Genomic DNA, 10,745 nt, shown 5'->3' with positions numbered 1-10,745 from the left:
AATTTTAATAATATTAAAATATGAGGCTAATGTTTTTAATCAAAATATGATATACACAAATCTAGAAATTACCCAAAATAAAATAAATAGAAGCTTGGTGTTTATTTCAGTCAAAATATATGTGAAGATTAAAAACGATTTAATGTCCCTTTAAGTTAATTATACAAACTAATAAGGTATACCAAAGCGCCAACTATACGAAGGCTGGGTCTGGACCTAATGCAATATTGTCAAACGATTACAATAAACAATTTATTGAGTACACAAATAAGTTAAAAACATGGATCCATGTATAAACAATCAAATTTATACAACAATAATAGCTAAATGAATAGTTAAAACAAATAGTTATGTAACGGATATAGCATTTAAAATTGTGCAAACATTGCTCTTAAAAATATTCATAAGAAATTCCAAATTTAGTATAAGGCTCACACAGAAATTCAACTTTGTGTTTACCATATACACATACACAAATTTGTACAGCAATAATAGCTAAATGAATAGTTAAAACAAATAGTTAAATAGCAGATATGGCATTTAAAATTGTGCAAACAATGCTCTTAAAAAATATTCCTAAAAAATTCCAAATTAAGTATAAGGCTCACAACAAAAATTCAACTTTGTGTTTACCACATACACATAATAGGTGAAATATATTAGTCAGTTATATAATAGTATCTAACCAATAATGTTCTCGATTCTATGCAATACTAAATATTGCCAATAGTGACTAATGTGTAAGGCTCTGAGTAAGACCTTTAACTGTGTGTTTACCACATACGCATTGTCAAGTAAAAAATATTGTGACAGCAATAAGCCAATGTAAAGAATGTGTATCAAAAAAGTTGTGTGCAAAAATTAGTGTACAAAAGATATTAATGGTCAAAAAATAGGTTGATCTTCAAAAAACGTGAAGTAAGAACAAAGATTGTGAAAAATGAAAAAACGAAAAAATTTACAAAAACATTGTGGTGTGTTCCAATAGTAACTTATATAAATGTAAATAATAGTCCAAAAAATAGTCCAACAGTGAAAACTTAATAGAAAAAATAATCCAACAATAAATTATAATAAGTAGTGTGTCTCTTTAAGAAAAAACAATAATCCTTAAAGTGTTGTGAATCCTAACAGCAATAGTTATGGTGATTTTCCAAGTGTTTTATACTGAATAGCAGTGTCAGTACTTGCTAGCCGTTTTCCAACCCAGAATTCTATCTTCTTAGCAAATATTTTGTTATAATCCCTGGATGATCCTTCTGTAAAAGAAAGATATGATGGTGTAGATTGTTTTTAGATCAATAGAAAATGAAATTATGCTTACCAGTCGACGCGTTTCGGTCACAAAGAGACCTTTATCAAGACTGGTTTTATGGTGTTAGTAGTGGTCTTTTTATACCAGACTGATTGCTGGCCATAAAATTGTGGAACAGGAAGTGTTTGTTAAGCACTTCCTGTTTTACTGACCTTAAATGTGTGTTTAAAATATACAGTTTATAGTTTAAAAATTTGTGATTAAAAAATCCATTATAATACATTTAGATGGTATCCTTATTTTGTCAAGCTCTATCTGCATCTGATCATTTTTATTCAGAGAAAATACAAAAATTCCTATGTTAGAATACAGTGTTCCAGATTTGGAAATATATATATACAAACCCAGCCTTTTTAGTTATGACTTCATACCTATTATTTAAAAAAATTTCCTACCGCACCTGGTGTTCCCAGGCGGTCTCCCATCCAGGTACTGACCAGGCCTGGCCCTGCTTAGCTTCCAAGATCAGACGGGATCAGGTGCATTCAAGGCAGTGTGGCTATAGACATTTCTGTATTAGCCCTATTTCTCATCATGATCTGATCAGAAAGAGAGTTTACTGTCATCTCCAAGCCGTTTTTCAGCTGTTTCTATTGGGTATAATCTCAGTAGGGGCTTGGTTTCTATTGGATGGGGCAGGGGTGTGTATAATAGGCTCAATTTCATTGGATAGTAGTTGGAATGTTGTTAAAACATTCCATTATCTGTCATAATAAAGCCATTTTAGCGTATATGTTAAGGTGTCATTTTTAGATGTCATTTCTAGATGCCAATTTTTACATATGCTTGCTAATCTAAGAGAATAAAAAGCGGAAACAAGACATATTCTATATAAAGGACGGACTTGCTAGTTTCATCTTTTACTTATTACACAATCTATGCTGATTATATATCCCTTACAATATTCCTAATGGTGTTATATTGTTGTCTTCTATATACTGGATTTTGCTATAGTGCTATGTCTGTGCTGAGGTGTGAATTATTATCCAGAATAAAGAGAAATGTTTTTTTGTTTTTTTGTTTTTTATACAAACAAGGTGAAACCTCAATAGGTTTTAAGTGGAACAGAAACGTATGGGAATCAGATGGTGGTGTAGAAATATTAAACAACCTTTATTTGTTTAACATAAATATCCAATTGAGTGGGAAAGTGACCTCTATACTAGTAGTGTCTTATCTGGAGAGATATTAGCCCTGATTAATGCGTTATATAATCATAGAAAAACTATCAGATAAACTATCTTCAAATCTTTTTTCAAATTTAGAATAGACACCTATCATTACAAACTCATTGGTGTGTGGCATATAGCGTACCCTAGTGACGAGTGTAAAGCATCTGTGGGTTAACCTAGTTCACCCAAAACCTTTTTCTTTTTAAATTATAATTTATAATTATATTTGTTCCTGTTTATGTACTATATATCCAGAGTATTATGTCTGAGTTTATATATATGAATTATTGAATTGCTGTCTTCTTTAAATATGAACATCAAATATGTTTTAGGTACTACCTTGTGAAAATCTATCTAAATCACAAAGTTTATAGAGGGGTATGTAGCTAGCAGTGTTAGAGTATTAGGAATAGAGCCATAATGCAACCAGAAGATGTCCATATATGGGTATACGTTTAAAATTTGTCATATATGCAGAGAGAGGTGGATATAGCAGGAGGTATTCATACACAGTTAGGGGAATTTAGTTTTTTTTAGAAGATCGTTGAGTATGATACTTGCTATCATGTTTCACAACCCGTGTATTCATATAAGCAAACACAGTATTATACTGTTCTTCGCCAAAAGAGGCACTTCTCATGGGATTAGTAAAATTAAACATATTCCCATAGTTTCTCTGGGTTGCTTTTGAGATTTTTCCTTTATATCTCATTATAGTTAGTTTAGTTAAGGTTTAAAAGGTGAGATAGATCCTCTTTGTTGTTTAACCCTCTGGGATATAAGCAGTCTAAATAAAATGTCCATTTGGATTCTGCCGTTAGTAACTTCTTTTCGTAATTGCCTCCTCTCCAGTTCTTAGTTACTTTTTGAATCCCCATATATTTAAGTGTATTAATATTCCCTTGATGTTTCATAGAGAAATGTTTATACAGTGGGGTATCCATATTGCGTTTTTCAATTTGCAGGATATGCTCACGTATCCTATCTCGCAATGGCCTGGATGTCTGTCCTATGTATTGGAGGCCACATGGACATTGGAGTAAATAGACCACTCCCTTATCTTGGCAACGGATCAGGTTTCCAATTTTGTATTTTTCTCTGGTATTGTTGGAGTGAAATTCATCCGTTTTTACTCCACATTTGCATGCTTTGCAAGTGTGACAGGGGAAGAAGCCCTTAACCTTTTTCCCAAAGACGTCTTGTATTCCTGGAGGATTTTCCTTCTGTATGCTTGGTGCCAGTTTATTCTTTAAGTTGTTCGTTTTTCGATATACAAACTTTGGTACCTGAGATAATTTTTCTCCCAGTATGTCATCGTCTTTAAGTAGTGCCCAGTGTTTCCGGAAGATCTTTTCTATGATCTTACTGTTTGCACTATACTCTGTAATTAAAGGGATGTTAAGAATTTCTTCGTCTTTGTTCCCCTTATTCCTCTCCTTATAGTTGGTGAGTGTTCTTCTTTCTATCTGTCTTACCTCATCAATTCTTTGGTCCAACATCTCTTCTTCATAACCCCTCTCCACAAATTTTTGTTTTATTATTTGCACCTGTTCTTCCCATTTTGATGGATCAGAGCAATTTTTTCTCATAAGTAAAAGCTGTCCTTTTGGAATATTATTCTTCCATGTATTGTGATGGCAGCTTGTTTTGTGGACATAATTGTTACTGTCCACCTTTTTAAAATGGGTGGATGTTTCTAATTTCCCTCCTTTCACTTCTATGTTCAGATCCAAGAATGTGAGAGTCGTGTGACTCCATTCATATGTGAATTTTAGATTGGCCGTATTCTTATTCATCACTTCAAAGGTGTATTCCAAGTCTGCCTGTGACCCTTTCCAAACTATGATTTTATCATCTATGTATCGACGATAGAGGACCAGGTCCGCGCCGGCTGGGCAGGAGTCCCAAAATATTTCCTCCCATTTGCCCATATACAGATTGGAAGAAGGTCCTAATAGACACTTCAAGAAATTTGATAAAACTCATCATTGAGTATAGGGAGATTCTAACAGCAAACATAGATCTTGAAATAAAAGATGATGAGGTGATAATTTCGAATTTGGAAAATTCAGGACCAGAATCCAAAGACATAACAGAGAGGAAAGAGAATCTTGTTAAAAAAGTAAGCAAAATAAGGGATGATATTATACAAAAGAAAACTAAAAAACTAATGAGGGAACTAGATAATAAAGAGGAATTAGACAAGAAAGAAGGAGATGATGACAGAGGCTCTATAAAAGAGGGAGGAACTGACATAGAAAATACACATGTGGAAGTCACCACTGATGAATCTGGAATATGGACGACGATGACACATAAAAATAAAAACAATAACAAAATTAAGACCAAAAGAGAATATAAAAGCCCAGTAAGGATAGAACCACACTATTATCATAGAAGAGACTATAATATACCCTATAGACAGAATCATCATATAGGAAGACAACACAGACAATATGACTCATACTACGAACCAAACACTAGACAATATGGTAATAGGCAGGGTGACTATACTGACAATAGACAATATAATAATCAAAGATGGGATAGAAGACAGTTTAATAATCTAAGAAACAGAAGAGATTATCCCACAAACTCATATAGAGAGCGAAGACATTTTGAATATGAGCAAAGAGAGAGGTATGAACCACACAGATATGGGGAAAGCTATCATCATCACCAAGAAGATAGACATTTTGATAAACCAATGAATTATTATAAAGGCTATGATAATCATTTTGAGAATAAGACCACACATGATACTCCTAGATGGGAGAAAAGATATCCAAAACCTAAAGAGGAAGAGGACAACAGGAAACAAAAAGAAATCAAAAGGAATGAAGAAAGACAACATATAAAGAAAACCGAATTGAGGACAGAACCATCGACCTCAACTAAAACATATTCTACAAAATCACCTTCTTCTTCTTTTTTAGAGGTAGATCGATACCTACACAAAGGAAAAGAGCAAAATCAGTCAACAACAAGAGTAAAAACAAGACCCATAGAGGGAGAAGAGGAGGAGAAAAAATAAAGAAGAACAACGATATAAAGTCAGCCTATAAAGATCTGGGAACCAATGGAGGAACAATTTCTGATGACAAGGAAAAAGACACCAATGGAGGAACAATTTCTGATGACAAAGAAAAAAACACTGAAGGAGGAATATTTAATCTAAGTTCATATGAATTGAATAAAGATGAAAAATCTGTTCTTAAATTTGGTTTATCTTTTGCTCCATCAAGAAGCCTTGATAAGTTCACTACTTTCGTAAGTACGAAAGAATTTATCAGAAGACTAACTCTTAAGAGATTCTTTTTAAGACCCCCAACAGAAAGAATGGGATATGGGTTTAATGAAGCTGAAAACTTAAAGGTAGATGATAATTACAAGCACACAGAGCTAAGGCCGAAATCAACTTTTTATCCTACAACTCACAAAGGGACGGCAATCGAGACATTTGAAACAGTAGTGTGCAGAGAAATACGTGATATAAGCTCTAAAAAACTGAATAATAAGAAACAGAATCTATCAGAGAAACAGTTGGAAACCATTAAGAATTTGGAACAAAACCAGAACCTCACTATAAAATCTGCCGATAAAGGAGGAGGAATCGTAGTCATGAATAGAGATGACTATGAAGCAGAGAACAGACGTATCCTAAGTGACAACAACACCTATTATAAATGATCAAAAAATCCAGTGGACACATTTAAAGAAGAACTGGTAACACTGCTGAAGAGGGCCAAAGAAGAAGGAATATTGAATGACAAAGAATACAACTATTTGAATGTACATCATCCAATAACTCCAGTGTTATATCACCTTCCAAAGATCCATAAATCCCTCCAAAATCCGCCAGGAAGGCCAATAATTTCCGGGATAGGTTTATTAAGTAGCAACCTATCGGAATATGTGGATAAACATCTGCAAAAACACGTGAGGCAACTCCCCTCCTTCTTGAGAGATTCGACTCAGATACTTAATCTCCTGGAAGAGCTGACATGGGAAAAGGATTATATCCTGGCGACTTGTGACGTGACAGCATTGTACACGAGCATCCCGCATGAAGAGGGACTGGAAGCAGTGAAATTCTACCTCGAAAAAGATCCGGAAATTCTATCTGAACAGATTGAATTCATTTTGGATAGCATTCATTATATTCTAAATCACAACTACTTCTGCCATGATGGCAAATTCTACCGACAAATTTGTGGGACGGCGATGGGGACCAGGTTCGCGCCGAGCTACGCCAATCTGTATATGGGCAAATGGGAGGAAATATTTTGGGACTCCTGCCCAGCCGGCGCGGACCTGGTCCTCTATCGTCGATACATAGATGATATAATCATAGTTTGGAAAGGGTCACAGGCAGACTTGGAATACACCTTTGAAGTGATGAATAAGAATACGGCCAATCTAAAATTCACATATGAATGGAGTCACACGACTCTCACATTCTTGGATCTGAACATAGAAGTGAAAGGAGGGAAATTAGAAACATCCACCCATTTTAAAAAGGTGGACAGTAACAATTATGTCCACAAAACAAGCTGCCATCACAATACATGGAAGAATAATATTCCAAAAGGACAGCTTTTACGTATGAGAAAAAATTGCTCTGATCCATCAAAATGGGAAGAACAGGCGCAAATAATAAAACAAAAATTTGTGGAGAGGGGTTATGAAGAAGAGATGTTGGACCAAAGAATTGATGAGGTAAGACAGATAGAAAGAAGAACACTCACCAACTATAAGGAGAGGAATAAGGGGAACAAAGACGAAGAAACTCTTAACATCCCTTTAATTAAAGAGTATAGTGCAAACAGTAAGATCATAGAAAAGATCTTCCGGAAACACTGGGCACTACTTAAAGACGATGACATACTGGGAGAAAAATTATCTCAGGTACCAAAGTTTGTATATCGAAAAACGAACAACTTAAAGAATAAACTGGCACCAAGCATACAGAAGGAAAATCCTCCAGGAATACAAGACGTCTTTGGGAAAAAGGTTAAGGGCTTCTTCCCCTGTCACACTTGCAAAGCATGCAAATGTGGAGTAAAAACGGATGAATTTCACTCCAACAATACCAGAGAAAAATACAAAATTGGAAACCTGATCCGTTGCCAAGATAAGGGAGTGGTCTATTTACTCCAATGTCCATGTGGCCTCCAATACATAGGACAGACATCCAGGCCATTGCGAGATAGGATACGTGAGCATATCCTGCAAATTGAAAAACGCAATATGGATACCCCACTGTATAAACATTTCTCTATGAAACATCAAGGGAATATTAATACACTTAAATATATGGGGATTCAAAAAGTAACTAAGAACTGGAGAGGAGGCAATTACGAAAAGAAGTTACTAACGGCAGAATCCAAATGGATATTTTATTTAGACTGCTTATATCCCAGAGGGTTAAACAACAAAGAGAATCTATCTCACCTTTTAAACCTTAACTAAACTAACTATAATGAGATATAAAGGAAAAATCTCAAAAGCAACCCAGAGAAACTATGGGAATATGTTTAGTTTTACTAATCCCATGAGAAGTGCCTCTTTTGGCGAAGAACAGTATAATACTGTGTTTGCTTATATGAATACACGGGTTGTGAAACATGATAGCAAGTATCATAATCAACGATCTTCTAAAAAAACTAAATTCCCCTAACTGTGTATGAATACCTCCTGCTATATCCACCTCTCTCTGCATCTTCTGGTTGCATTATGGCTCTATTCCTAATACTCTAGCACTGCTAGCTACATACCCCTCTATAAACTTTGTGATTTAGATAGATTTTCACAAGGTTAGTACCTAAAACATATTTGATGTTCATATTTAAAGAAGACAGCAATTCAATCATTCATATATATAAACTCAGACATAATACTCTGGATATATAGTACATAAACAGGAACAAATATAATTATAAATTATAATTTAAAAAGAAAAAGGTTTTGGGTGAACTAGGTTAACCCACAGATGCTTTACACTCGTCACTAGGGTACGCTATATGCCACACACCAATGAGTTTGTAATGATAGGTGTCTATTCTAAATTTGAAAAAAGATTTGAGGATAGTTTATCTGATAGTTTTTCTATGATTATATAACGCATTAATCAGGGCTAATATCTCTCCAGATAAGACACTACTAGTATAGAGGTCACTTTCCCACTCGATTGGATATTTATGTTAAACAAATAAAGGTTGTTTAATATTTCTACACCACCATCTGGTTCCCATACATTTCTGTTCCACTTAAAACCTATTGAGGTTTCACCTTGTTTGTATAAAAAACAAAAAAACAAAAAAACATTTCTCTTTATTCTGGATAATAATTCACACCTCAGCACAGACATAGCACTATAGCAAAATCCAGTATATAGAAGACAACAATATAACACCATTAGGAATATTGTAAGGGATATATAATCAGCATAGATTGTGTAATAAGTAAAAGATGAAACTAGCAAGTCCGTCCTTTATATAGAATATGTCTTGTTTCCGCTTTTTATTCTCTTAGATTAGCAAGCATATGTAAAAATTGGCATCTAGAAATGACATCTAAAAATGACACCTTAACATATACGCTAAAATGGCTTTATTATGACAGATAAGGGAATGTTTTAACAACATTCCAACTACTATCCAATGAAATTGAGCCTATTATACACACCCCTGCCCCATCCAATAGAAACCAAGCCCCTACTGAGATTATACCCAATAGAAACAGCTGAAAAACGTCTTGGAGATGACAGTAAACTCTCTTTCTGATCAGATCATGATGAGAAATAGGGCTAATACAGAAATGTCTACAGCCACACTGCCTTGAATGCACCTGATCCCGTCTGATCTTGGAAGCTAAGCAGGGCCAGGCCTGGTCAGTACCTGGATGGGAGACCGCCTGGGAACACCAGGTGCGGTAGGATTTTTTTTTTAAATAATAGGTATGAAGTCATAACTAAAAAGGCTGGGTTTGTATATATATTTTTCCAAATCTGGAACACTGTATTCTAACATAGGAATTTTTGTATTTTCTCTGAATAAAAATGATCAGATGCGGATAGAGCTTGACAAAATAAGGATACCATCTAAATGTATTATAATGGATTTTTTAATCACAAATTTTTAAACTATAAACTGTATATTTTAAACACACATTTAAGGTCAGTAAAACAGGAAGTGCTTAACAAACACTTCCTGTTCCACAATTTTATGGCCAGCAATCAGTCTGGTATAAAAAGACCACTACTAACACCATAAAACCAGTCTTGATAAAGGTCTCTTTGTGACCGAAACGCGTCGACTGGTAAGCATAATTTCATTTTCTATTGATCTAAAAACAATCTACACCATCATATCTTTCTTTTACAGAAGGATCATCCAGGGATTATAACAAAATATTTGCCAAGAAGATAGAATTCTGGGTTGGAAAACGGCTAGCAAGTACTGACACTGCTATTCAGTATAAAACACTTGGAAAATCACCATAACTATTGCTGTTAGGATTCACAACACTTTAAGGATTATTGTTTTTTCTTAAAGAGACACACTACTTATTATAATTTATTGTTGGATTATTTTTTCTATTAAGTTTTCACTGTTGGACTATTTTTTGGACTATTATTTACATTTATATAAGTTACTATTGGAACACACCACAATGTTTTTGTAAATTTTTTGTTTTTTCATTTTTCACAATCTTTGTTCTTAATTCACGTTTTTTGAAGATCAACCTATTTTTTGACCATTAATATCTTTTGTACACTAATTTTTGCACACAACTTTTTTGATACACATTCTTTACATTGGCTTATTGCTGTCACAATATTTTTTACTTGACAATGCGTATGTGGTAAACACACAGTTAAAGGTCTTACTCAGAGCCTTACACATTAGTCACTATTGGCAATATTTAGTATTGCATAGAATCGAGAACATTATTGGTTAGATACTATTATATAACTGACTAATATATTTCACCTATTATGTGTATGTGGTAAACACAAAGTTGAATTTTTGTTGTGAGCCTTATACTTAATTTGGAATTTTTTAGGAATATTTTTTAAGAGCATTGTTTGCACAATTTTAAATGCCATATCTGCTATTTAACTATTTGTTTTAACTATTCATTTAGCTATTATTGCTGTACAAATTTGTGTATGTGTATATGGTAAACACAAAGTTGAATTTCTGTGTGAGCCTTATACTAAATTTGGAATTTCTTATGAATATTTTTAAGAGCAA

General features: G+C 34.0%; 2 pseudogenes; one reads left to right on the top strand and one right to left on the bottom strand.

Annotated features, from left to right (window-relative positions):
• Positions 1-1,703: 1,703 nt before the first annotated feature.
• Positions 1,704-1,822, bottom strand: LOC128661928 (uncharacterized; annotated as a pseudogene).
• Positions 1,823-9,308: 7,486 nt separating this feature from the next.
• Positions 9,309-9,427, top strand: LOC128661839 (uncharacterized; annotated as a pseudogene).
• Positions 9,428-10,745: the final 1,318 nt, after the last annotated feature.

The sequence above is a fragment of the Bombina bombina genome, chromosome 5, assembly GCF_027579735.1.
Source record: "Bombina bombina isolate aBomBom1 chromosome 5, aBomBom1.pri, whole genome shotgun sequence".
Taxonomy (NCBI): Eukaryota; Metazoa; Chordata; class Amphibia; order Anura; family Bombinatoridae; genus Bombina; species Bombina bombina.
Note: the sequence above shows the minus strand (reverse complement) of the source record. Positions and strands in the feature narration are given on the sequence as shown.